The sequence below is a fragment of the Lagopus muta genome, chromosome W, assembly GCF_023343835.1.
Source record: "Lagopus muta isolate bLagMut1 chromosome W, bLagMut1 primary, whole genome shotgun sequence".
Taxonomy (NCBI): Eukaryota; Metazoa; Chordata; class Aves; order Galliformes; family Phasianidae; genus Lagopus; species Lagopus muta.
In genome coordinates, this window is record NC_064471.1 from 2,130,154 (window position 1) to 2,156,343 (window position 26,190).

The 26,190-nt window shown below is 45.6% G+C and overlaps 1 protein-coding gene across 1 annotated transcript in view; it reads right to left on the bottom strand.

Moving 5' to 3' along the window:
• Window positions 1–26,190, bottom strand: part of LOC125686398 (zinc finger SWIM domain-containing protein 6-like) — a 522,860-nt gene that overhangs the window by 434,828 nt on the left and 61,842 nt on the right. The gene's annotated exons all lie outside the window — the stretch shown is intronic.

The window sequence follows — 26,190 nt, forward strand, 5'->3', positions numbered from 1 at the left end:
GAAGAGAGACTCCCAGTCCCTGCAGGGGTGGACAAAAAGTCTGTATGAAACCCTGCGGGACCTGGAAGAAAGACCCCGAGAGGGCAGACCCAGTGCCCTGAGAATGTTGCGGATAAAATGGGCCACCCCACTTAGGATCCAAATTACGGGTGGTGATCGTCAGATAAGTCCCCAGATTGGTAACGAAAATAATCTTCTGCTCCCTGCCCCTCAGAATTTAGATCCGGGTACCCATAAAATAAAATGGCCCTTGGAAGGTGCAGGTAGGACCCAAATGGTGTGGCCTACTTGCACCTTGGGGGAGACTATTGGAGGTGGGAGGCTCAGTAGTCCCTCCAGTAATAGGTACATGGCCTACTGATATTGTGGTCAACACTCCAATTTTCATTGCTAAAGGGACCCCCATCATGTCCCTGTGGCAGATCAGGACACCTCCTTTGGTGCCTGATATCGTTATGCAGCCGCAGACATCCGGCCAAAAGGTGTGGTGCAGGCGGCCAGGAAGTGCCCCAGTACAAGCGGAAATGTTGACCCAGGATAGAAATACGGCCTGTATCTTGCCCTGGAGAGCAGACCTTCCCCTCCTGGTACCTCTGAAACATCTGTATTACTCCCCGTGAGTCTGTGAGCCTTCAGGACCACTGGAAGGAACAAAATGCCATCAAGCGTTCGCGTGTTGCTGTCAGATCACGTACAACACTTGGTGATGGTCTGCATGGGACTGATGGAACATAGAACGGACCTGCACCTCAGGACCTCATGCCTCCAGTAACATCGTGGAGCACTGGCCCATAGGAGAATATGGACGTTCCCCAATCGTCACTCATCTTGAATTGTACCAATACGCGTCGCGATGAAAATTGTATAAGTGTTGTGATACAGTGGATCTCTGTAATAGAGAAAGCTTACCTGTTAGTTGACCTTATCATTGGTTCATGCTGTGAAGGGGTGGAGTGTATGGGAAATGCTGAGTCAGGGCCTGAACCTCTGATCACCTGAAGTGAGCAATGAGTCAGCCAGAGGAGCACAAGTGAAGGCAATTCACCTGTGCTGCTGGGAGGGGTGGAGCCAGGCTCCACCTCTCCTAGACCTATTTAAGAGCTGGCTACCAGTGAGGCTGGATTTTTTTCTGGAGTTCTGTTCTGCTGGTGTTTTGTGAGTGAGCATAGGGTATCGGTAAGCTTTCTATCTTTTTTTGTTGTTGTTGTTGTAGTGTGCTTTGCCTAACTCTCGTTTATCTTGTAATTATAGCATCTTAATATTCTTTGATTGTACAATTTGATTTATTAGTTTCAATTCCAATTATATTGTGTTATATCGTTATCTTGTACTTTACTGTTATATTTAGTTTGTTAGATTTTTCCTTTAGCTTGTTGTTGTTTTGTTTTTAGGCCCATCTCCCTACCTTTTCCCTTTTCTCCCTTTCTCCTTTCCTGGAGTGTAGGTCTGTGGGTTCCTCTGCCCTAGTAGTCAGATTTGAGCTGAATCAGCCCAGATACTGTTGACATTGGTATTCCACATTGTAATATCTTGTATTGCATTGGGTGTGGGAACGTGGTTCTTTTCGTCCCCTATCATGGAACTAAATTGAACTTGGCCAAATCATGACAATTGATAGTGACTTTCTGACACAGATGGTGGAGGAGTTGATGAGGAGGGGTATGATACTTGACCTTTTTCTTTCGAACCAGGAAAAGCTTGTCAGGGTTGTGAAGGTTGGGGGCAGCTTAGGATGCAGCAATCGTGAGATGGTGAAGTTCAAGATCTTCTGTGTTTTTAAAAAAAAAAAAAAAAAAAAAAAAAGCCACAAGTAGGTTTGCGATATTATGTCAACAGTAAAAGGAAAACTAGGTAAAATGTGGGTCCCCTACTATATGAGGTCAGTTCCTTGGTAACAGGGGATACTGAGAAGGCAGAGATTCTGAATGCTTTCTTGTGGAGGCTAGATGATGTTCTAATACCATCTAAGAAGTGTCTGCCACCTGAGGGGGCCTGGGAAGCCATGGCCAGGTCTCCACAAGAAGATGACCTAGGGATTTCTCAACTCATGGTAGGCGCCAGGGGGTGGTGGTGGCAAGGTCCTCTGAGTATTGGGGCGTCCAAAGGGGACTAGAGTCTGTAAGGCAAGCAAAGGTGATGACAGAGTCTTTATTTGAGATACAGGCGCTATAGAACAAGATACCAAAGGAAGAGAAATTAACTCGCTCTTCCCAGCAACAGTCTGGAAATAAGGGTGAGCTCAGGAATGCAGCCTTCTCTGGTTCAAATCCTGGCACACTGGAAGAGAGGGAGGAGCAGAGGGGGGAAACCCACGCAGACTCTGACTGCATATGCGCTCCTGGAAGCACTGCTGAGGTGGGGAGAGAAGAAGGGTGGGCCTAGGCTCCCCCTGCTCCAGGCACTCACGTGTTCATGTACTAGTTCAGGCTGTGACCTAGGAATTCCACTGCAGAGGCCCTACTTAGAATTGACAATATACTGGTCCTGAAAAATTATACAAAGAATAATGGCATTAGTTGACACAGGAGCTGAGACACATAGTCAGTGATCCATCAAAGTTTCCTGGTACATGTGCCGTTATAAAAGGATGTGAGAGGATATAAAAGGATATAACCCTGTGATGCAAACCTAGTTAAAATTGGGTATTGAATGCCTGCATCCTTGGGAGCGCAAAGTATCTATTGTGACAATACAGGAGTATATATTAAGCATAGCTATATTGTGAGGATTGACTCTCCAAACTCATGTTGGAGAGTTCAGGTTACGAATTAGGAGTATCAGTGTCTGGGCGGTGTGGGAATACAAGAAAAACTGTTCAGAGCAGAAGCTGTGGAGCAAGATAAACAGCATGAGAATCAAGGACACCTCTAGAAGAAAGAACGTCTCACGGCTCTGGTTGGATAAGCACCTATGTGAACGGTTGAAGAGTGTTTTGTAGAATGCTCTGTTGACATGTAAAGGTGGATGGGAAAGTTGTAGGGGTGGATGGGAAAGCTAGAAAAAGAAAACTTGTGAAGGTATATAAGTGATGTGAGAACTTGTAATAAATGATTTGGATAATTCACATCTGAGTCTGTGCATCAGACGCTCTGCACTTTCTTGCTTCAGTCTTTAATGAAAAGACTGGCCCTCAGGAATCCCAGACCCTGGAGGTAAGAGAGTCAGGGGAAAGGAAGACTTCCCGCTGGTCAAGGAGGATATGGTCAGAAAGTACCAAGCCAAAATCAGTGCACACAAATCCGTGGAATGCACCCACATGTGCTGAAAGAACTGGCAGAGGTGATTTCTGAACCACTCTATATCATCTTGGAAAGATCTTGGTGAACAGGAGAGATGCCTGAAGATTGCAGAATAGCCAATGTTACTCAAGTCTTCAAAAAGGGTGAGAAGAAAAATCTGGGCAAGTTCAGGCCAATCAGCCTTACCTCCATCCCCGGAAAAGTGATGGAACAACTTGTACTGGATACCCTCTCCAAGTAATTGGAAGAGAAGGTGGTTATCAGGAATAATCAATATGGATTCACCAAGAGAAAATCACACTTGACCAACCTGGTAGTCTTCTATGATGTCATCACTGGCTGGGAAGATAGGGGGGTGAGCAGTAGATATTGTCTACCTTGATTTCAGCAAGGCATTTGACACCATCTCCCACAACATCCTTGTTATGAAACTTAGGAAGTGTGGGATAAATGAGTGGACTGAGATGAAATGAAAACTGGACATCTGGAAGAACTCGGAGGGTTGTCATCAGAAGCACAGTCTTGTTTGAGGCCTGTAGCTAGCAGTGATCCCCGGGGATTGGTACTGGGTCCAGTATTGTTCAACATACATCTTCATCAGTGACCTGGATGAAGGGATAGGGTCCACCCTCAGACAGTTTGCTGATGATACAAAGCTGGGAGAAGTTCACACCAGAACACACCAGAAGGCTGTGCTACCATTCAACAAGACCTGGACAGACTGGAGAGTTGGGCAGGAAGGAGGACCCTGATAAGGGTTAACAAGAGCAAGTATAGAGTCTTGGACCTGGAGAAGGAGTAAACTACGTGCATCAGTGCACTAGGGGATGACCTGCTGGAGAGAAGCTCTACAGAGAAGGACCTGGGGGGCAACAAATTGGCCATGAGTCAGCAGTGTGCCCTTGTGACCAAGAAGACCAATGGTATCCTGGGGTGTATTTAAAAAAAAAAAAACACAGCCAGTAGGTCAAGGGAGGTGATCATCTACTCTCTCTGGTGAGGCCACATTTAGAATGTTTTGTTCAGTTCTTGGCTCCCCAGTTCAAAAAAGACAGGGATCTCCTAGAAGGAGTCCAGTGGAGGGCCACAAAGATGATTAAGGGCCTGGCGCATCTTCCATACAAGGAAAGGCTGAGTAACCTGGGTCTGTTCAGGCTGGGGAAAAGATGACTGAGAGGGGATCTGATAAATGTTTATAAATATCTAAAGGGAGATAGGAGGCAAATGGATGAGACCAGGCTCTATACAGTTGTACGTAGCAATAGGACAAGGAGTAATGGTCTAGAACTTGAACATAGGAAGTTCTGTACTAACATGCAGAACTACTTTACGGTAAGAGTGACAGAGTACTGGAACAGGTTGCCCAGAGAGGTTGTGCAGTCTCTTTCTATAGAGATATTCAAGATCCACCTGGATGCCTACCTGTGTGACCTATTGTACGGTACCTGCTTTAGCATGGGAGTTGGACTTGATTTCTTGAGGTCCCTTCCAACTCCTGTGATTCTGTCACTGAAAGATCTCCAGTTGCTGGGTTTTGTACACTCGCTCCGCCGCTCATCCTGTTGCTGCTCCCTTTGGCTCCACCCCCACTGCTCATCCCGCTCATGCCTTCGGCTCCGCCCACGGCGCTCGCCGTGCTCTCGCCCTCTGCTCCACCCACCGCTGACGTTCGCCATGCCGTCCCCGCCCTCCGCCCCATCCACATCGCCTGCTCCTGCGTCTCTGCAGCCTGTGTGTAACTTGGTTGAAAACAATAGCGGACCTGCGTATACTTCTAAGGCTACACAAATTCTCCTCCAAGAATGAGAAGTTAGACATATTACAGGCATTCCTCATTCTCCCACTGGACAAGCTATCATTGAGCGTACTCATGTAACATTGAAATCTATTCTTAATAAACAAAAAGGGGGAATATGGGAGACACACCTCAAGAAAGATTATGGGCTGGCCATACGCGGATTCCAGCACGATATGTTCGGCCTCATCTCAAGGCAGAAAATAGCATTCAGCCTTTATAATGACTGGAATTGTGTGCTGCTTATTTATTGGTATTGCTTTGTAACTTGTTATATTGCAAATAAGTAGCAGTAGTAGTGGTATGATATAGTGGGGTGATTTTCCTATGTTATCAATATAGTTTCAAGAATTAGAATTATTAGGCGTTATCTAGGTTGTTGTGTGCTTCTTTTATTTTAGTAGTAGATTGAATGTGAATTAAACAGGATTTAATGTTACCAGTGCTGTAATCTACAGGAATAGCTCTTTTGATGTGTTAGTAATGCTCGGTTATGATGCTATCAGCCTGTCAATTAGGTTTCTCTTGATTTGCAAAGACAAAACCTGGAAAGGAATCCCAGGCAAAGGGATAACCCTGTATTATAGGATGATCAACTCTCTTTCATCGCACCAATCAGGGTTTTTAAAATATGACCATGCAGCACCTGAGGCAAAGGCACACGCTAAGAGAGCTAACTTTGATAGCTTATTATGTTTTGCAAGCAGGTGTTCCACTTGGGCTCTGTATCACGCACTGGCCATGCAAATGCAGTGTACAAATGGAAAATACCTTTCGGACCCTGACAAGAATAAAACAAGAGAGAATCTGTGATGGGTGAGAGAGCAAAGTGCACCTTGAAGCAGGGGATGCCCTGCTGGCACTGCCTATCACATTCACCACCAGCATGTTCTTTCTCTCTTTTTCTGCAGGTTGTTGGTTCTCGAGGGTCAGTAAGTAACAATGCCCCTGGTTCTGTCTGGCATGCTAAAGTTGTCCGACTATTAATTCTCTAGTAGCCCAAAGGCATAATCATGAGCACTCTAAAAGCATCTGTTGTACAAATTTTGGTGATCGTTCAAAATAAATTTATCAGAATATATGGAAGTTGAAGACCTCTTTCTAATCAGTTAGAGGTGTTATGGGACATTCAGGGATTTATTCAGGGATTTATTTTCAGGTTGCAGAAAGTTGGGCTGCAGACCAAACACGTCTGTTATTTTTAGTAGGTTAACAGTATTTCTTGTCATTATGCTATGTTTGTCTTTTTAACATTTCGAGTATTGTCAATTGAGGCCTTGATTGAGTTATAATGATTATGTTATTAATATAATTAGTGTTATGATTCTGCATGACAGCCATAGACAAGGACTAATCTTTTTCAACGGATACAGCATATCTGTGCTTCTACAAACTATTCTTGTTTTAATGACTAAAAGAAATAATAGTAGAAAGTAGGGGACACAATAGCATGACATAGAGATGGGGGAGATGTGGGCGGTACTGTTGTCAGAACTGCGAGACTGTGAGGGCCCCCCCGTGGGGTGTGACGCGTTAGGCCCTCTCCCTGCTCTATGATAGATGGGTGGTTCGTGCCCTTAGGGGCGTAAACGAAGCACTTAGGCTATATAAGCTAGTGTATACGTGTAATAAATGCCATTTGCTGCTCATCACATTGGTGTCACCTCAGTAATTGGCCCAGCTACGGTCTCCCGGGGAAGCGGAACGGGCGCTTACTGCAACACGGTACTTGGTGTGGGTGGTAGTTACAGGGGGTGGTTCTGGGTGGTGCTTTATGGGTCACGGGTTCACGGGGCAGTCACGTGTCACAGTATATAGGCGGTTGTTGCGCAGCAATAAATTGGCAGTTGAGCTATACCCTATGGCGTGCATCTCTCGTGTCCCTGTGCTGGGTAGGGGTGCAGACGGGAGGGCACTAATGAGGTGTTGTTAGCTGGGCTGGAATTGCATGGCAACAAAAACCGTTCCCCTTGTCCTATCACTATCCACCCTTGTAAACAGACGTTCCCCCTTCTGTTGATAAGAATCATAAAATTGTAGAATTGCTCAGGTTAGAAAAGACCTTACAGATCATCAAGTCCAACCACAACATAACCATACTACCCTAACTCTAACATTCCTCTGCTAAATCATGTCCCTGGGCACCACATCCAAATGGTTTTTAAACACATCCAAGGATGGTGACTCAAACACCTCCCTGGGGAGCCTATTCCAGTGCTTAACAACCCGTTCTGTAAAGAAGTTTTTCCTGATAGCCAACCTAAACTTCCTCTGGTACAACTAGAGGCCATTTCCCTTTGTCCTGTCACCAGTGAGAAGAGACCGGTCCCGCTCTCATTGTAAGCACCTTTCAGATATTGGAAGAGAGCAATAAGGTCTCCCCTCAGCCTCCTTTTCCCCAGACTGAACCGCCCCAGTTCCTTCAGTTGCTCCTCTTGAGGCATATTCTCTAAGCCCTTCACAAGCCTTGTTGCCCTTCTTTGGACCTGCTCCAGCACCTCAATGTCCTTTCTGTATTGAGGTGCCCAAAACTGAACACAGTACTCGAGGTGAGGCCTCGCCAGTGCTAAGTACAGGGGCACACTGCTGGCTTATATTAAGCTGACTGTCCATCAGCACACCAAGATCCCTTTCCATCAGGCAGCTTTCCAGCCACTCCTCCCCAAGCCTGTAGGGTTGCCTGGGGTTGTTGTGACCAAAATGCAGGACCTGATACTTGTCCCTATTGAAACTCATACAGTTTACCTTGGCCCTTCGATCCAGTCTATCCAGATCCCTCTGTAGTGCCTTTCTCCCCTCAGGCAGATCAACATTCCCTCTCAATTTGTTGTCATCTGCAAACTTACTGAGGGTGCACTCAATCTTCTTGTCAAGATTGTTAATGAAGATGTTAAATAGAAATGGCCTCAGTACTGAGCCCTGGGGGACACCACTTGTGACAGGCCGCCAGCTGTATTTAACTTCATTGACCACAAATCTTTGGCTCCGGCCAGTGTTTCTCCCATCTGAGAGTATGCCCATCCAAACCGTGCACAGCCAGCTTCTCCACAGGAATGTCGTGGGGTACAGTGTCAAAGGCTTTAATGAAGTCCAGGCAGACCACACGGACAGCCTTACCTTCATCCACTAAGCAGGTCACCTTGTCATAGAACAAAATCAGGTTTGTTGAAGGGGATTATGTGGAGCTTGCTGGGGGTCCATCCCCTTGGGGATCCACAGTTAGCATGACTCCCATGAGGCCATGGGCATCACAGGCCTAAACGGCAAAAGAAAGGTCTGCTTAGATACTATGTTTGTTGCTTCTGCTGTGCTGAGGTGGTGGTGGTCACAGGTGGTGATCTTTTACAATAGAATTGTATGCAAGAAATGCGCAATCATATATATATGTGTGTGTGCTGGTATGTTGGGTGATTAATAGTAGAAGTAGAAGAAGAATAATAAAGGACTTTCTCAAGAACATGACAGAGGCCTCTGGTTGCTGAACTGTGACAACTGGCGCCCGAACAGGGGCCTGACGAGTCCCCTTGAGAGCATGCTGAGAGAAGCACAAAACAGTGAGTGCACTGAGATGCAGTGAGCACGTTGAAGGAAATGCAGAGAGTGCATTGAAAGAAATGCGGTGAGTGCATTGAAAGAAACGGGAACCCCCTTCATGCCTGCTGCCTGTCGCTGGACGAAGGTAAGCGCTTAAGCTACAGTGGTGAATAAAATTACTGCGGATCAGAAGAAGATCCTGGAAAAATTTCAGCTTCTGCTTAAACAGAAGGGAAAAACGGTCTCCGCTACTGATTTACAGCAGATGCTTGCTTGGGCTGTTAAGGGAGACCTGACTATTACTAGACAGACGATTTATAGCCCAAATACTTGGGATGCCATTGGTGTTAAACTTTGGGACACAGCTACAAAGGGAGATAAGACAGTACTGCCCTGGCTTGATTCCTGGTGTCTCATTTTTGAATCTTTACAAGCACGGGGAGCTCCCTCCACGTCTGCAGGATCCTTTGATCCTTTGCCGGCCACGATGGTGGGGGACCCTCCTCCTCATAAGGGCAAGGGGAAGCCCCCTGTTCCGCTCCCGTGGAAATGTAAACTAGTTTTGAATAATGAAGGGGAGCCAGACGATTCTTTCGACCCCAGCCCTATTGACCCCAAGGAGGAACCAGACCTGTTCCCCCTTGATCCTCATGATCTGTGGCTTGCTGTCCGGAGAGAAGCAGCAGAGGTCGGGGATATGGACATGTTACACGCGTTCCCTGTCATTCTAGCCCTGGAACAGGAGCCCCGTTGGGAGACGCTTTCCTATTCAATTTTGCAGGATCTGCGATGAGATCTGTCCTTCCAAGGAGGCAAAGGTTACTCTGGCAGTTTCAGAAATTACAGCTGCTTCAAACCACGCTGGTTTGTGTATAGCTGCAGAGAAGATTCAAAAGGCACCACCATGGCTCTATCTTGGATGGCAAATATTGCAATCTAGGATCCGATCCCAATCAGTGACTCTTGCGATGACAGTGAAAACCCTCAACGATTTGCAGAAGCTTTTAGGAACCATTAACTGGCTTTGACCCCTTTTAGGAATTTCTACAGAAGAGCTCCACCCGCTTTTTTCACTCTTGGAAGGAGACCCAGATCTCACTTCCCCCAGACGCCTTGCTCCAGATGCACTCGCGGCTCTTCGATCTGTTGTTGATAAAATTACTCTGCAAGCTGCACACCGAGTGGATCCGACTACTGCAATTGACCTTTTTATCCTCAATTCCTCCTTTCAGCCATATGGCTTGTTGGCTCAGTGGTTGCCTAAAGACCCTGATCCACTTGTCATTGTGGAATGGATCTTTCTGCCACATAAATTTTCAAAAACTATCACTACCCAAATTGAAATAGTTGCCATGCTTATCTCCAAAGGCTGTGATCGTCTCCTTGCTCTCAATGCCCGAGACCAGTCAGTCATTTATGTTCCTTTTGATCTCCGTCAATGGAACTTGGCCTTCACTAAATCAGATGTGCTCCAGCACGCACTGGCTGGATATTCTGGCCAGATTACAACTCATTTCCCATCCCACAGACTCCTGCAAACCCTGCATTCATTCCCTCTGATCCCCGCTTCTAAGTTAGCGCCTACCCCCCTGCCTTCAGCCTTAACAGTTTTTACAGATGGCTCAGGTCACATGGGCCGCGCGGTATCATTATGGCAGGGAGAGAATGGGCACTGGGAGGAGGATGTTTTCATTATGGAGGGATCAGCTCAGGTTGTAGAATTGACCGCAGTTGTACGGGTTTTTGAATGTTTTTTTGCAACCCATTAATATTGTTACTGACTCTGGTTATGTTGCAGGTATAGTGATGCACATATAAGGGGCCTACCTGAAGGAAGTCTCTAACCCTTGCTTGTTCACACTATTACTGCATTTACAAGAAGCAATTGGCAAACATACACATCTTTATTTCATTCAGCACGTTCTATCCCACTCTTCATTACCAGGCCCAATTATAGAAGGCAATACTTGGGCGGACAAACTCGCAGGGACCGTTGTGGTCCCAGACCGTTTTGCTCAAGCCCGCCTGTCACGACTTTTACCATCAAAGTGTCCAAGCTTTGTGTTGTTCTTTTCAAATTACCAAGGAACAGGCCACAGACATTATACAATCCTGTCCTGATTGTCAACTTTTTTCCCCCACCCCACGTATCGGGGTTAATCCCAGAGGCCTACAGTCTCTAGAGCTGTGGCAATCTGATGTTACACATTTTTCCGAATTTGGTAAGCTTAAATATGTTCATGTTTCCATAGATTTTCCACATTTTCCACCTGTATATATGCCTCGCCACATACGGGACAAAAGGCCCGGGATATGTGCAGACACTTTCTTGCTGCCTTTTCAGTTCTTGGAATCCCCCAAGTCATTGAAACGGACAATGGTCCGGGTTATGTTGCCCGCGCTACCCAATTATTTTTTCAACAGTGGGGCATCCAGCATAAGACAGGTATACCTCACTCACCTATGGGTCAGGCCATAATAGAACGGGCACATGCAACTCTTAAAAATATGCTTATTAAACAAAAGAGAGGGAGTGGGGGCCTTATGCCTCAAGAAAGGCTTGCAAAGGCATGTTATGTTCTGAATTTTTTTAAACCATTGGACCAAAGAAGGGCCACCTGTTTGTAGGCGTTTCACACAGACCTTACAACACATACAGAAACAAAAGGCTTTGGTAATGGTCAAAAATCCAGATTCCTTGCAATGGGAAGGACCTTTCCCGTTAATAACGTGGGGTAGAGGATATGCTTTGTGTTTCCACAGGATCTGGCCCAAAGTGGACATCAGTAAGGTGGGTCCGCCCCGCCTCTTCATCTGCTGCTTTTACCTGATTTCCTGAGTTTATACCGTCTGGCTACCACCCCAACCTAAACAGAACATCTGGGTCATCTTGGCAAACAAGACCAGACAGGATACCCTATGTCTTTCGACAGCTTCTCCGGGAAATCCGTTTACAGCCTGTCTGGTGGGCCAACCATTAGACTCCTGGCCCATCCCTGCAGAAGTGCGATTAGCAGTGCTTTCCAACACCAGCACTATTGTGGATCAGTGGGACGGTTGGGTGCCATACCTTCCTCCCATAATCCTGGAACCGCAGGAATTGGAATTATTGGGATCTGTTAAAATGGACTATTGTCTGTATTTTGATTATGGGGGAAAAAATCAAACTCTTGGTCAGTGTGTTAATTCTACCTTAGCTGCATATAGAAATCATACAGCATGGTGTAACTATACTTCTCTTAATATTTCTCAATCTACTAACCACCCACTTAGCTTGCCTGCGGATGTTTTCCTTATCTGCAGTGATAGGGCATGGCATTCAGTCCCCTGACATATAAAAGGAGGACCTTGTTCTTTAGGTAGATTAACCTTGTTAACACCTAATACCACGATGATTTTGAAGCACACTGAGCACCCCAAACGTTCCACCCACGCTTTTCAGACTAATTGTAAAGATAGGCAGAGTTTTGGAACCCTGGAGCCGTTACAGCCGCTTCTGCTTTGGCCCCAGGAGTTGCCTCTGCCCAAGCCCTTACAACGCTCATTAAGTTAGGGTGTTGGCTTGCAAAACAAATTAATGCTACCTCTTTAGCCCTAAGTGGTTTATTATTAAATGTAGATTCTGTCAGACATGCCACACTTCAGAATAGGGCAGCAATTGATTTCCTACTGCTTGCACAATGCCATGGCTGTCAGGATTTTGATGGTCTCTGTTGTATGAATCTTTCCGATTACTCTGAATCCATCCATAAAAGTATACAAGATCTGCAAATTGGAGTCCAGAAACTTCAAGTGCAAGATGGATGGGATGTATTTGGCGGACTGTTTGGAGGTTTTACTGGGTGGCTTCAAAGCTTGTTAAAAATTGCTGTTGTGGGCTTGATTGCCCTCCTTTGCGTTTTAATTTGTATTCCTTGTCTTCTGCAATGTGTGCAAAAAATGATACAAGATGCAATGAATCGCGCGTTTTTTGTAAATAAAGAAGGGGGAGGTGAAGGGGACTATGTGAAGCTTGCTGGGGGTCCATCCCCTTGGGGATCCACAGTTAGCCTGACTTCCATGAGGCCATGGGCATCACAGGACTAAATGGCAAAAGAAAGGTCTGCTTAGATACTATGTTTGTTGCTTCTGCTGTGCTAAGGTGGTGGTCACGGGTGGTGATCTTTTACAATGGGGAACTGTATGCTTTGATCAAGAAGAAACACTGGACGTAGAAACAAGATGTAAGATTAGATATGGTTGCTTAGGGAGGCCTTGAAACTGTTGAGAATTGTATGCAAGAAATGCGCAATCATATATGTATATGTGTGTGTGCTGGTATGTTGGGTGATTAATAGTAGAAGTAGAAGAAGAATAATAGAGGACTTTCTCAAGAATATGACAGAGGCCTATGGTTGCTGAACTGTCAAACAGGATCTACCATTCATAAACCCATGCTGACTGGTTGACCTTTAACTGGTCCATGATGGTTCTTGAGATTATCCGTTCCACAACCTACCCCGGCACTGAGGTGAGACTGATAGGTCTGTAGCTGCCAGAATCATCTTTCCAGCCCTTTTTGAAGATGGGTGTCACGTTTGCCAGTCTCCAGTCCACTGGGACATTTCTGGTTATCCAGGACTGCCGAAGAATGATGGAGAGTGGCTTGGCAACCACCTCTGCTGACTCCCGCAGCACTCTAGAATGGAATCCATCTGGCCCCATGGACTTGTGAACATCCAGCTTTTGGAGCAGGTCCAAAACCATCTAATCGTGGATTATGCAGGGTCCGTTCTGTTCCCCATCCCTGTCTATCAGTGCAGGGGGCTGTGTTCCCAGGGAGTAACAAGTCTTACTATTAAAGACTGAGGCAAAGAAGGCATTAAGTACCTCGTTGCTCTCGGCATCCAACAAGGGATGGAGACTCTCCTTAGCCCTCCTCTTGCTGTTTATGTATTTATAAAAATATTTATTGTTTTCCTTTACCTTAGTGGCCAGGTTCAGTTCTGGCTGGGCTTTGGCTTTTCTAATTTTTTCCCTACACAGCTTCACTGTGTACCTGTAATCATCATAAGTAGTTTGTTCACTCTTCCAAAGACCATAAACTTTCCTTTTGTTCTTGAGTTCCAACCAAAGGTCTGTGTTCAGCCAGTCTGGCCTCCTTGCCTGTCGGCTCATCTTCTGTGACCTGGGGATGGTCAGCTCCTGCACCTTTAAAATTACTTTCTGAAAGTATTCCCAGCCTTCCTGGGCTCCCACGCTCTCCAAAACTACCTCCCAAGGGACCCTCTCAACCATGGTCCTAAAGACACTCAAGTCCACCCTCCAGAAGTCCAAGGTGGCATTTCTGCTGACTCCCCTCTGTGGTTCAACAAGGATTGAGAAATCTAGCATCTTGTAATCACTTTGCCCCAAACGGCCTCCAACCTTTACATCCCCCACAAGACCTTCTCTGTTAACAAACAGCAGGTCCCAGATGTTGATTCCCCTTGTTGGCTCCTTCACTAGTTGTGTCAGGAAGTTATCTCCCACACACTCTAGGAACCTCCAGGATTGTTCCCTATCTGCTGTATTATAAGTCCAGCAGATGTCTGGGAAGATGAAATCCTCCACAAGAACAAGGCGGAGAGACCTTGAGACCTCACCCAACTTTCTATAAAGTGTCTTGTCCACCTCTTCATCCTGGGTGGGTGGCCTGTAGCAGACTCCCACAATAATATCAGTCTTATTGGCCTTCGCTTTTATTCTGACCTATAAGCTCTCAACCCTATCATCACCATCATTAATTTCCACACATTCACATTCTTTCTTAACACAGAGGGCTCCACCACCGCCTTTCCTGCCAAGCCTGTCTCTTTTGAAAAGTCGGTAGCCATCCATCACAGCACTCCATCTGTGCAAGTCATTCCACCACGTTTCTGTGATGGTGACTATATCATAGCTTTCCAACCACACAATGGCCTCCAGCTCCTGTTTATTACCCATGCTGCGTGCATTAGTGTAAAAGCACCTAAGCTGGGCCTCCTTTTGAGTGGCAGTTGCCCTAATATCCTCACAACCATATTCAGATGTTTCCATACCCACCAACCTCACACCAACCCTCGTGTTTTTCCTACAAAAGGGTGAGTTGTCCTCCTCCTTCACCAAGACACAGGACTGTGGGATCTTACTAGCACATCCCTCTCCTACAAGCACTGGCATGTTACACACAGGCTCCATTCTAATGACCCCAGTTAGACCCCCACCCCCCTTCGTATCTAATATAAAGCTCTATCAATGAACCATCCCAAATCCCATCTTAAGACCCCTTTCCACCGGTGGGATAATCTACTCCAGCCAGGCATGATCTTGTGCAAATAGAGCAGAGGTCAGAAAACCCAAAACCTTGCCAGGCACACCAGGCTTGGAGTCAGGTATTAATCCATTGGCCCATCATATTTAGCCCCTCATCATTCCCTATAACTGGAGGGATAGAGGAGAACACAACTTGTGCTCTCGAACCCTTGACCTGTCACCCCAAGGCTCTGAAGTCCTTTTTCATAGACCTTAGGGAAGTTCTTCCTGTATCATCATTGACTACCTGAAACAGCAATAGCGGATAGTAAACTGAGGGCCGAACTAGGGAAGGAAGTTTCTTCCTTATGTCTTTAACCCGGGCTCCGAGGTGGCAACAGACCTCCCTGTGTAGAGGGTCTGGTCTACATATTGGCCCTTCTGCTCCCTTCAGCAGAAAGTCACCAATGACAATGACCCATCGTTTTTCTTTGCCGTTGACCTGACAGCTTGATGGGTGTTCAGTTGACCAGTGGCAAGCCCTGCTGAACTCAAGACTGCTGAAAGGAAGCAAGATCAGCCGTGTGGCATCATCATTTCTGCTGCACAGAGGTGAGCAGTGGGGAACTATGGGCAGTGATATGTCCAAAGAGCAAAAAGAATGGGACTGAGTGGGGTTAAAACTCTGGAATGCTGCTACTCACTTAGATACTGTAGTGCAAGGTCTTTTAGGGCTGTGGAGAACTGTTTTTTGAGACAGTAAAGAAACATACGGGTTCAACAGGCTCGGCAGAGTCTGTGCTGCCTTCATTCCTTAAATAAACGGTGGGGCAGGTCAGACAATCCACTGACCCCCGTCGCTGCCCCTTGGTGCAGGAAACAGCTCCTGCTCAGATCCAATCCATGACTCCAACTCCTTTCCCAAAGGAGAAGAAAAATTGCTGTCCCTGGAGAGCGCCGCTGCTGCTGCAAGCCCTGCGGTTGCAGTCCCGCATCGCTTGCCGTGCCACTGCCCCTCGCCATGACATTGTCACCCTCCGCCTTGCCCTCGCCATTTGCAGCTCCACTTCTGCCAGGTCATTTAAGCAGAAACTGTCATAATAAAAAGGCCCCTGGGCCCCCTGGACTGGCAGTCTGTTCGGGGTGTTGTAAAAGATGATATTATGTGAAACAATGCCGTTCTTGCATTAGCGAGGATGGCCAATTCAAGCAGGGAAATGGGGGTTGGGGCACGTGGCAGAGGTCAGAGTGCAATGACACAAGTAGCCCCAGTGCAGATCGCAACAACACAGTCGATTCTGCCATCCCCCAATTATACACCAGGACTCGTGGCAGCGCTGCAGTTGACTTGGCCACCTCTGAACCAGTAACCCTTGATTCTATGACAGTGCGAGTAGTGGCTACTGAGGTAAATGGTCTGTTGGGAAACAGATTGAGCTCTTTCCTTTTAGGCTGTTCATCAGCCACAGTGCAAGGTCTTTTTGCATTACTCGAACACTGATTGTACTGGGCAGGTTAAAATTATGGTCTGGACACCCATGCCCCCATGTGAAGTACTGGCAGGCACTTGTATTGCTCAGTATTTATTTGCAGGCACAGCCGGTGCTGGCTGCACCTGTGGAAAGGGGGGCCGCCACATAGAAGTTTGACGTTTCAGGAATTTTAGACACAGGCAATGTTGTCACTGTGTTTGTTCATGGTGCCTGGCCTACTATTGACTTAAAAGACTGTTTTTTTTTCACCATCTCTCTGGACCCCCACAATGCTCCTAGGTTTTCATTTTCCACCCTCTCTGTAAACACATCGGCACCAACCCAGCGGTATCATTGGATGGTATTACCACAGAGCATGAAAAACAGCCCTATGATCTGTCAGTGGTTTGTCTCCAGAGCCTTAACCCCTTTGGGGGAAAAGCTGTTTAATGCTGTTATTTATCATTACATGGATGACATGCTCGTGGCAACCAAGTTGACTGAAGAAATGTGGCATGCCCTGGCTGTAGTCACTGACAGCATCAGAAGCCGTGGTTTAGAGGTAGCTCCAGAAAAGGTCCAAGAGAGTTTGTCATGGAAGTATTTGGGATGGTGAATTACAAATCAGACTATCACTCCACAATGCCTTACATTGGATTTAGACATTCAAACTCTATATGATATGCAAAGGCTGTTAGGGATCATACATTGGACCAGGCCTTTGCTGGGAATATCTAATGAAACCTTGCACCCATTGTTTCAATTATTAAAGGGCAATCTAACTTCAAATTTCAAAGGATCACTGACACATGAAGTGCCACAAGATTTGCAGGAGGTTGCCACAACTATGTCTCAGCAACAAGCTCAGCGATATGACCCTGCCCTTTCATTTCAATTAATAGTACTAGATCCAGATTTCCAACCTTGTGGTCTTCTCTTTCAGTGGGATAATACTTTGAATGATCCTCTTTTAATACTGGAATGGATCTTTTTGCCTCATCAGTTTTCCAAAATGATCACTATGAAAGTTGAAATGATTTCTGCTCTTGTTATGTGAGAAAAACAAAGGTTGCTGTTGCTGAGTGGGCCTGATCCTTTGATAATTAGGTTACCTGTGCCTACAACCATGTAACAATGGCTGTCCCAATGTTCACTGCCTTTTTAGGTGGCAATGGAGGGATTCACCAGGGTGACATCAATACACCCACTGGGGCATAAATTTCTACAAATGCATTTTATTATACAGGAGATGCCAAAATGTTCTTTGGTGCCCTTAGACACCTTGACTATATTCACAGATGGGTCAGGGAGAACAGTTCGGTCAGTAAATGTCTGGCAGGACATATCCAGCCGATGGCAATCAGATATTCAGACAATAAAGGGCTCTCCACAAATTGTTGAAGTAGCTGCAGTTGTAAGAGTATTTCAAAAGTGGTCCAGTCCAATTAACATCATCACAGATTCAGCCTATGTTACAGGAATAGTGATTAGAATAGAAGGATCGTATCTAAGAGACATGTCTAATGAACAATTGTTCAGGCTTATGTATATTCTTTTGTCTCTAGTTCATTGCCAACGGGAACCATATTTCATAACACACATCCGATCACATACCGCTTTGCCAGGACCTTTAGTAGAAGGAAACAGATATGTGGATCAGTTAGCTGATGTTACTTTTTTCCCAATTCATTTGAACGTGTTCAACTGCCACATGCCTTTTCTCAACAGAACGCTAAGGTGCTGCAAAAGTCTTATGCAGACAGATGTCACACACATCCCTGAATTTGGAAGACTTAAAAATGTCCACATCTCTGTGGATGCCTTTTCTGGAGCCATAGCAGTGACAGCACATACTGGAGAAAAGGCTTGCAATATCTGCAAACGTTTTCTCTTGGCCTTTTAACTCTTGGGGTAATAAAAACTATTAAGACAGATAATGGCCCGGGATATATATCCCAGAAAGTATTACAGTTTATACAATCATGAGGAATTAAACATCTCACGGACATACCATACTAGCCCACAGGACAAGCCATAGTTGAGTGCACCCATAGCACCCTTAAAACTATGCTATTTAAGAAGAGGGAATAGAGAAGTCACTTCCAGCAGAAAGGCTTGCTAAAGCTACATATGTATTGAACTTTTTAAATCAAGGGTGTGATGACAGAAAACCACTGATAGCACTCATTTCATTTCAATTAACAAAGAAAGAGTGAATATTCATGGAAAAACTTTGGTACTAGTAAAGAATCTGGAATCAGGTCAATGGGAAGGCCCATTCCCACTGATAACTTGGGGGAGAGGTTATGCTTGTGTTTCCACAGGTGCAGGACCACGATGGGTTCAAGCAAGGGCAGTGCGACCTCATTTGTTGGCATCACCTTCATCTGCTGCACCATCATCGTGAATGCTGTATGGGTACTTACACAGCCTAAGACTAATGTGTGGGTGATGCTCCCAGCACCATCAGACAGAACACTCGCTGCTTGTCAGTGTCATCCCCTGGCTCCCCATTTACTATGTGTCTGGTAAGACTTCCCCTTGATCAAGAGAAATGGGAACAACTGGCTCACACCACTAGTGATTCCTCAGTTGTGCAGGAAGTGAAGATCTGGGGGAGGGAACGGGACGGTGGACATGTGGGGTGAGTCAGTGATATGTCAGTGACTAAGGATGGCAAAATTCTCTGGTTAGCAAGAAACCATGGAAGTGACTATAACTTTCTGCGAGTGTTTTGTAGAAAGATCTAATCTTAGTGGTTTGTTCTATTTTGTGAACAGGTGTTCCACCTGGGCTCTGTATCATGCACTGGCCATGTGGACGTGGAGTACAAATGGAAATAACACTGCAGACCCTGAGAAGAATAAAAGCAGGAGAGAGTCTACGGTGGGTAAGAGAGGGAAAGTGCACCTTGAAGCAGGGGATGCCCTGATGGCACTGCCTATCGCATCCACCACCGGCATGTTCATTCTCTCTCCTTTCGGTGATTTGCTGTCTCTCGGGTATCAATAAGTAATAATACATTAGCTTAGGAAGTTTCCATTTCCCATTCATGGAATTGTCTAAAATAGATGCCTGTGTGAGTGTGTATATATAGAACAAACAAATAAATAAATAAATAATCGTGATCTTCTATGTAACTCTTATGTTTAGTGTGTTATCAATTGAGGCCTTGATTGAGTTATGATGATTATGTTATTAATGTAATTAGTGCTATTATTTTATAGTGTGGTAATAGTTTACTAATAAACGAAAAAGGGGAAAGTTCTGAGGGAGGATAGAAAGCTAAAAAAGGAAACTTGTGAATGTATGTAAGTTATGTGAGAACCTGTAACAAATGATTTGGATCGTTCATATCTGAGTCTGAACAGGAGCCCTTGAAAAGCAGACCGGTCAGAGAGTGCATTGCGAGAAACGTGAGGGAGGCCACAGAGAGTGCGTTGTGAGAAATGCAAGGCTCAGGGAAGTCATGGAGAACACATGGAGAGAAACACGAGGCTAAGGAAAGCCGCTGAGAGCGCGTTGCGAGAAACGTGAGGCTCAGAGAAGCCACAGAGAACATGTTGAGAGAAACACTAGGCTCAGGGAAGATGCGGAGAATGCGTTGAGAGAAAACAAGGCTCGACATAGGACGAAGGAACAGGTCCAAGATGGGTACCAGCACGATGGGTCCAGCCATCTGTTTCATCATCTGCTGTAATATGATCACTGCGCTTTCATCAGCGGTTTGGATTCCAGCTCAGCCAAAACAGAATATATGGGTCATCTTTGCCAACAAGACAGGACAAGACATGCTTGCTTTGTCAACCACATCACCAAGGAACCCGTTCTCAACATGTTTGGTGGGACAACTCCTAGACAAATGGCCCATCCTGAGCTCCGTTCTTGGGATAGCATTCAACACGAGCACGGTAGTCAACAGATGGGATGGATAGGTACCCCATCTGCAACAGAGTAATCTTGAACCAAAAGAACTGGAATTGTTGGGATTGGTTAAAACAGACTATTGTTTGTACTTCAACTATAGTGGAAAGAATCAATTGTTAGTTCAGAGTGTTAATTCTAGTTTAGCTGCTTATAGGAATCACTCTGCTTGGTGCAATTATACTTCAGCTGACTTCTCAAGATCTAATAACTGTCCACTTAGATTGCCAGCAGGTGTCATTTATGGGGACAGGGTGTGGCCTGTCATCCCCTCTCACATCAAAGGAGGTCCCTACAGTCTGGAGAGACTAATCCTATTAACACCTAGTATTTCCATGATTATTCGCCATCAAAATTGCATTAAGCGAACTATACATGCCTTTGAGCCAGACTGCTGGGATGATGTTGAATTTTGGAATCCTGGGCAGATAATAGCGGCATCCTTTTTAGCCCCAGGTGTTGCATCAGCTAATGCATTACGCACACTTAATAAACTTGGATGCTGTCTGGCCGAGCAAACAAATGCTACTTCCTTGGCTTTAAGTGGACTGCTACTAGATACAGGCTCAGTACAACATGCTACACTGAGAAATCTTGCTGCTATAGACTACTTGCTGTTAGCTCAAGGTCACGGGTGTCAGGATTTCAATGGTATATATTGTATGAACTTATTAGATCATTCAAAATCAATACATAAGAGCATTCAAGATATAAAGAAAGGAGTTAAGAAATTATGGGTTGATAACGTGTTAGATATATTTGGAAGCCTCTTTGGAGGCCTGGAGGTGTGGGTACAAAATTTGTTAAAAAAAAGACAAAGTAACCTTATTGCTCTTCTCTGTATTCTGATTTGTGTTCCTTCCCTATTGCACTGTATCCAGAAAATGATACAAGATGCTTTAATTCACGCATTTTTTATTACTAAAGAAGGGGGAGATGTAGGGGATGGAGAGGTCAGTTTGACCTCTTTGAATGCTAACTTACTGATAATGAGGCTCTGAAAAATAGAAAGGGGGATTGTTAGCAGAAATGTACTGAATACGCATGTTAGAATATAAAAACCTTGCTTGGAAAAATAAAGTGGAAATTTTTGCATGAGAACTGTATGTCGTTGCCAGCCTGCAACAAACACTTTTTTAATGCAACCCAGAAGACAGTTGGCCTTCCAAGCTGCAAGCACACACTGCTGGCTCATATCCAACTTCTTGTCTACCAGGACCCCCAAGGCCTTCTCCACAGGACTGCTATCAAGGAGATCTTCCCCCAATATGTGTAAATACCTGGGGTTGCACCAACCCAAGTGCAGCACCCTGCACTTGGACTTGTTGAACCTCATTAGGTTTTCATGGGCCCATTTCTCCAGACTGTCCAGGTCCCTCTGGATGGCTTCCCTTCCTTCCAATGTGTCAACTGCATTGCCCAGCTTGGTGTCATCTGCAAACTTGCTGAGGGTGCACTCAACGCTATCTTCTATGTCATTGATGAAAATGATGAAGAGCACCAGTCCCAAGACCGATCACTGAGCAACACCGCTTGTGACTGGTTTCCACCTTGACACAGAAACATTAATCACAATCCTTTGGCTACATCCAGCCAACCAATTTCTAATCTATCAAACAGTCCATCCTTCAAATCCATACCTCTCCAATTTAGAGCGAAGGACATGGTGAGGGACCATGTCAATGGCTTTGCAGAAGTCCAGGATGATATCCATCATCCTTCTCCCATCCAACGAAGCCATCACTCAACCATAGAAGGCCACCAGACTGGTCAGGCAAGATGTTCCCTTGGTGAAGCCATGCTGACTGTCTTGAATCACCTCTTTGTCTTGTGCGTGCCTTAACATAGCTTCTAGGAGGATCAGGTGCATGATCTTCCCAGGCACAGAGGTGAGGCTCACCAGCCTGTACTTCCCCAGGTCTTCCTTTCTCCCTTTTTTAAAAATGGGAGGAATGTTTCCCTTTTTCAAGTCACTTCAACCGACAGCCATGATTTTTCAGATATGATGGAGAGCGGCTCAGCAACCATATCAGCCATCTCTTTCAGAACCCTATGATAGATATCATTTGGCCCCATGGACTTACATACGTTCAATTTCATGACAAGGTCTCAGACTTGTTCCACTGTCACAGTGGGACAGAAACCACTCCCCACACCCTCACCTAGAGGCTCAGGGTCCTGGCAGACATGGGAAGCCTGACCACTACTGAAGACTGAGGCAAAGCACTCACTGAGAACCTCAGCTTTTTCTATGTCTGAGGAAGCCAGATCTCCTCATTACATTTCATCAGAGAGGAATGTCATGGTTTTATGATTTTTGGTTATCAGTATTCCACATCATAACATCATGCAGTGCACTGGGACTTAAAAGTGTTAATGCTCCAGTTCCAGGCACATGTCCGGAAGATCAGAAGAACTACATACCCTAGGGGGCTTTGTTGTCAGAGAGGAGATATAACCCCTGGCAAGGTCACCTGATGTGCTCTTCGTCGTCAGGCTCTCTGCCATGCTGCTCAACCAGACTGCGCATCTCACCTCAGTGTTATGGTGAGGCCTATCCACCTTTCGGAAACTCTCATTATATTAGATTTATTAGTTTCAATTCTAATTATATTGTATTATAGAGTGTTATCTTGCATTCCGGTACTATATTTAGTAAATTAGTTTGTTTCTCCTCAGATCGTTGCTGCTGTTTTTAATTATTTTTGGGTCCCCTGTTACCTTTTTCCAGAGGCAGGGATTTTGAGAAATCCCTCCGCCCCACTGGTCACGGAACCGGGCCGAACCAGCCTGTAAACTGTTGACATTCTTGGTGGAGAATGGGGGCAACTGCCTTTTTTATCTTTTTAGAACGAATCTCTCTCTGCTCTCGGAGAGCTTCGTCGGGAAAGTTTATCTTTTTCACCGGTGCTCACTGAAAACTTGACCTTGAAAGTCTAGGCAGACTGCCAATGTTCTGGGATATTTGTAAACTTTGAGCACTGCTATCTTGCTTCTGTAAAGAGAGAAAAAAATGATTTGGCTTTCTCTTTTAAACCTGTTTGCAGACAGAGCTGCTAATTTCACAGAACTTGGGATTTTTAAACAGGTTCCCAGACTTTCCTTTCAATCCTTTATGCAGTTTTTGAATGCTCACCGAATCACATTGTTAATCTCCCTGGATTTACTGTTCATCATTTCAGTCAGTATTTGTATTGATTATATTTTGAGGAAGCCTTCCCCAAAACCAGAGAATACTGAATGGCAGGGAGTGTGGAGAGGCTTGGGGAAGACTTTAGAGAGATGGATGTCTTCGGTGTCATAGAACTTTACTCCTGAACACCTGAAAGACCCTGAGAGCTTAAACATTTATTTGAGACAGGAATGTTGCAGCTCAGGCAGATCTGAGGAGGCACAAGTGATTTGAGGCCTGGCTAATGCTTATCGGGCCTTATTCAGTAGTATCCCAAAGATGGAGAATCTCCGGGCTGAGCGAGAGAGTCTCCTGGTTGAGAGAAAAGACCTCAAATCTGAGACGGATATAATCAAATCCGAGAGAGATGCCCTCCAAATCGAGAGAGACTCCCTGCAATCCCAAAGAGAGAGTCTCCAGGCTGAAAAAGAGAGCTTCCAGGAGAGACTCAGATCCGAGAGGGAGAATCTCCAGGAACAGAGAGAGAATCTCCTAGTTGAGAAACAGTCTCCAAATCCAAAGAGAGACTCTCCAAGGCGAGACAGAGAATCTCCGGGTTGAGAAAGAGAGTCTCCTAGCCAGGAGAGAGAATCTCAAAACCTGGCAAGAGTGTCTCCGAGCTAAGAAAGAAAGTCTCCAAGCCGAAGGGGAGAATCTCCGAGCTGAGAGAAGGAATCTCCAATATCAATGAGATGCCTTCGAATCCAAGCGAGTCTCCCTCCAATCCAAACTTGACACCCTCCAATCAGAATGGGACACCCTCTGAACTGACCAAGACACCCTCCAATCTGAACTAAATACTCTCACAGTCAAACAACACAGACTCCAAGCAGAGCTAGAGGGTGAGAGCATTAAAAACGACCAACCTGATCAACCACAGGAGGCACCACAATTGATGTCAATTGCCCCTGTAAGAGGACAGAAAACAAAACAAATCTCGACTCAGATAAAACAGAAGAAAGAGGAGGAAAGAGGTCCAGAGGATTGGCTCCGAGATCCAGGAGAAGCACCCCTGAGTCCAGGGGAGGGGCCCTCAGTAAGATCACTGTCACCAACGCCTACGAGGGCAACAAGAAGTCCTGAAAGAATAAGAGGTGAGCAAGATATCGTTACCATTGTTGATCGATCTGTGAAAATGAATGAAATTCAAAGTCTCAGAAAAGACATCTCACGTCACCCAAATGAGCCTACTGCTACTTGGTTACTTGGATGCTGGGACAATGGGGCCAACAGTGTGTGGCTAGATAGAAGAGAAGCTCGCCAACTGGGTGGCATTGCTAGGGACTCAGCCATTGACAGAGGCATTAGTACATGCCAGAACCAGGCCTTCATCATCTGGAAGAGGATGCTGTTAGCTGTAAAAGAAAGATACCCCTTCAAAGACAATCTGATGCCTGAGAAAAAGAAATGCGCTGTTATGGAAGAAGGCATCTGTTATTTGAGAGAATATGCTGTGGTGGAAATGCTACATAGCCCCGATTTCATTCCTGATGATCCAGACCAAGAGCATGATCCTGAGAGAGTCAGGTGTACACCAAACATGTGGCGTACATTCACAAAGACTGCACCAGAGAGGTACGCCAGTACATTTGCAGCAATGTATGGTAGAGGGGAATGAAGACCCCTTATAAATGAACTGATTAATAAACTTCAAGACTTGGAGTTACATTTAAGCCCTCTATGAGCTTGTGTTTCAGCCATTGTAAAGGTAGCTGAAAAGCTGAACAGAATGGAGAGCAAACAAGAAGATACAATAGACAAACTGTCTACCGTGCCTAATACTGATGAATCCATGGTGGTAACAGATACATCCAATGGGGACCAGAATTCCCAAAACAGCCTAGTAGAGGGACTGATCAACTTGATTTCCTCTCAGCCAGTGTCATCCAATGTCTCAGCTATCAAAAGAAGACGTCCTCCTGCTCGAGCAAGTGACAACAGTAAGACCACGTCACGTTTTGCCTTGTGGCATTACCTACGTGACCATGGAGGAGATATGAAGGAGTGGCATAAGCAACCTACACCTGCACTTCAAGCACGGGTAAAAGAATTACAAGACAAATCAACCACCAAGGTGAACTTCTCCAAAAAGGTGATTGCTCCAGTAGCTGCAGACAAAGGAGGTAACAAATAGAGGGGCCCTGCCCCCAGCCGGGGGGGGGGGGGAAGGGATAATAGAGTTTATTGGACTGTGTGGATTCAATGGCCTGGCACATCAGAACCACAGAAATATAAGGCCCTGGTGGACACTGGTGCACAGTGCACCCTAATGCCCTTGAGTCACCAAGGGACAAAATCAGTTTATATTCATGGGGTGACTGGGGGTTCCCAAGAGCTGACTATGTTGGAGGCCAAAATCAGTCTCACAGGTAAAGACTGGCAAAAGAACCCTATCGTGACGGGCCCAGGGGCTCCATGTATACTTGGTATTGATTACCTCAGAAGGGGATATTTTAAAGATCCCAAAGGGTATTGATGGGGCTTTGGAATAGCTGCTGTAGACACAGAAGGTGTTAAGCAGTTATCTGTTTTGCCTGGCCTATCAGAAGACCAATATGTTGAGGGGTTGCTACGAGTGGAAGAGCAACAGGTACCAATAGCTACAAAAACGGTACACACACAGCAGTACTGCACCAACAGGGATTCCTTGCTCCCCATTCATAAGTTGATTTGTCAACTAGAGAGTCAGGGAGTGATCAGCAAAACTCACTCGCCTTTTAACAGCCCCATATGGCCAGTGCGTAAAGCCAGTGGAGAATGGAGGCTGACGGTGGACTACCGTGGCCTGAATGAAGTCACACC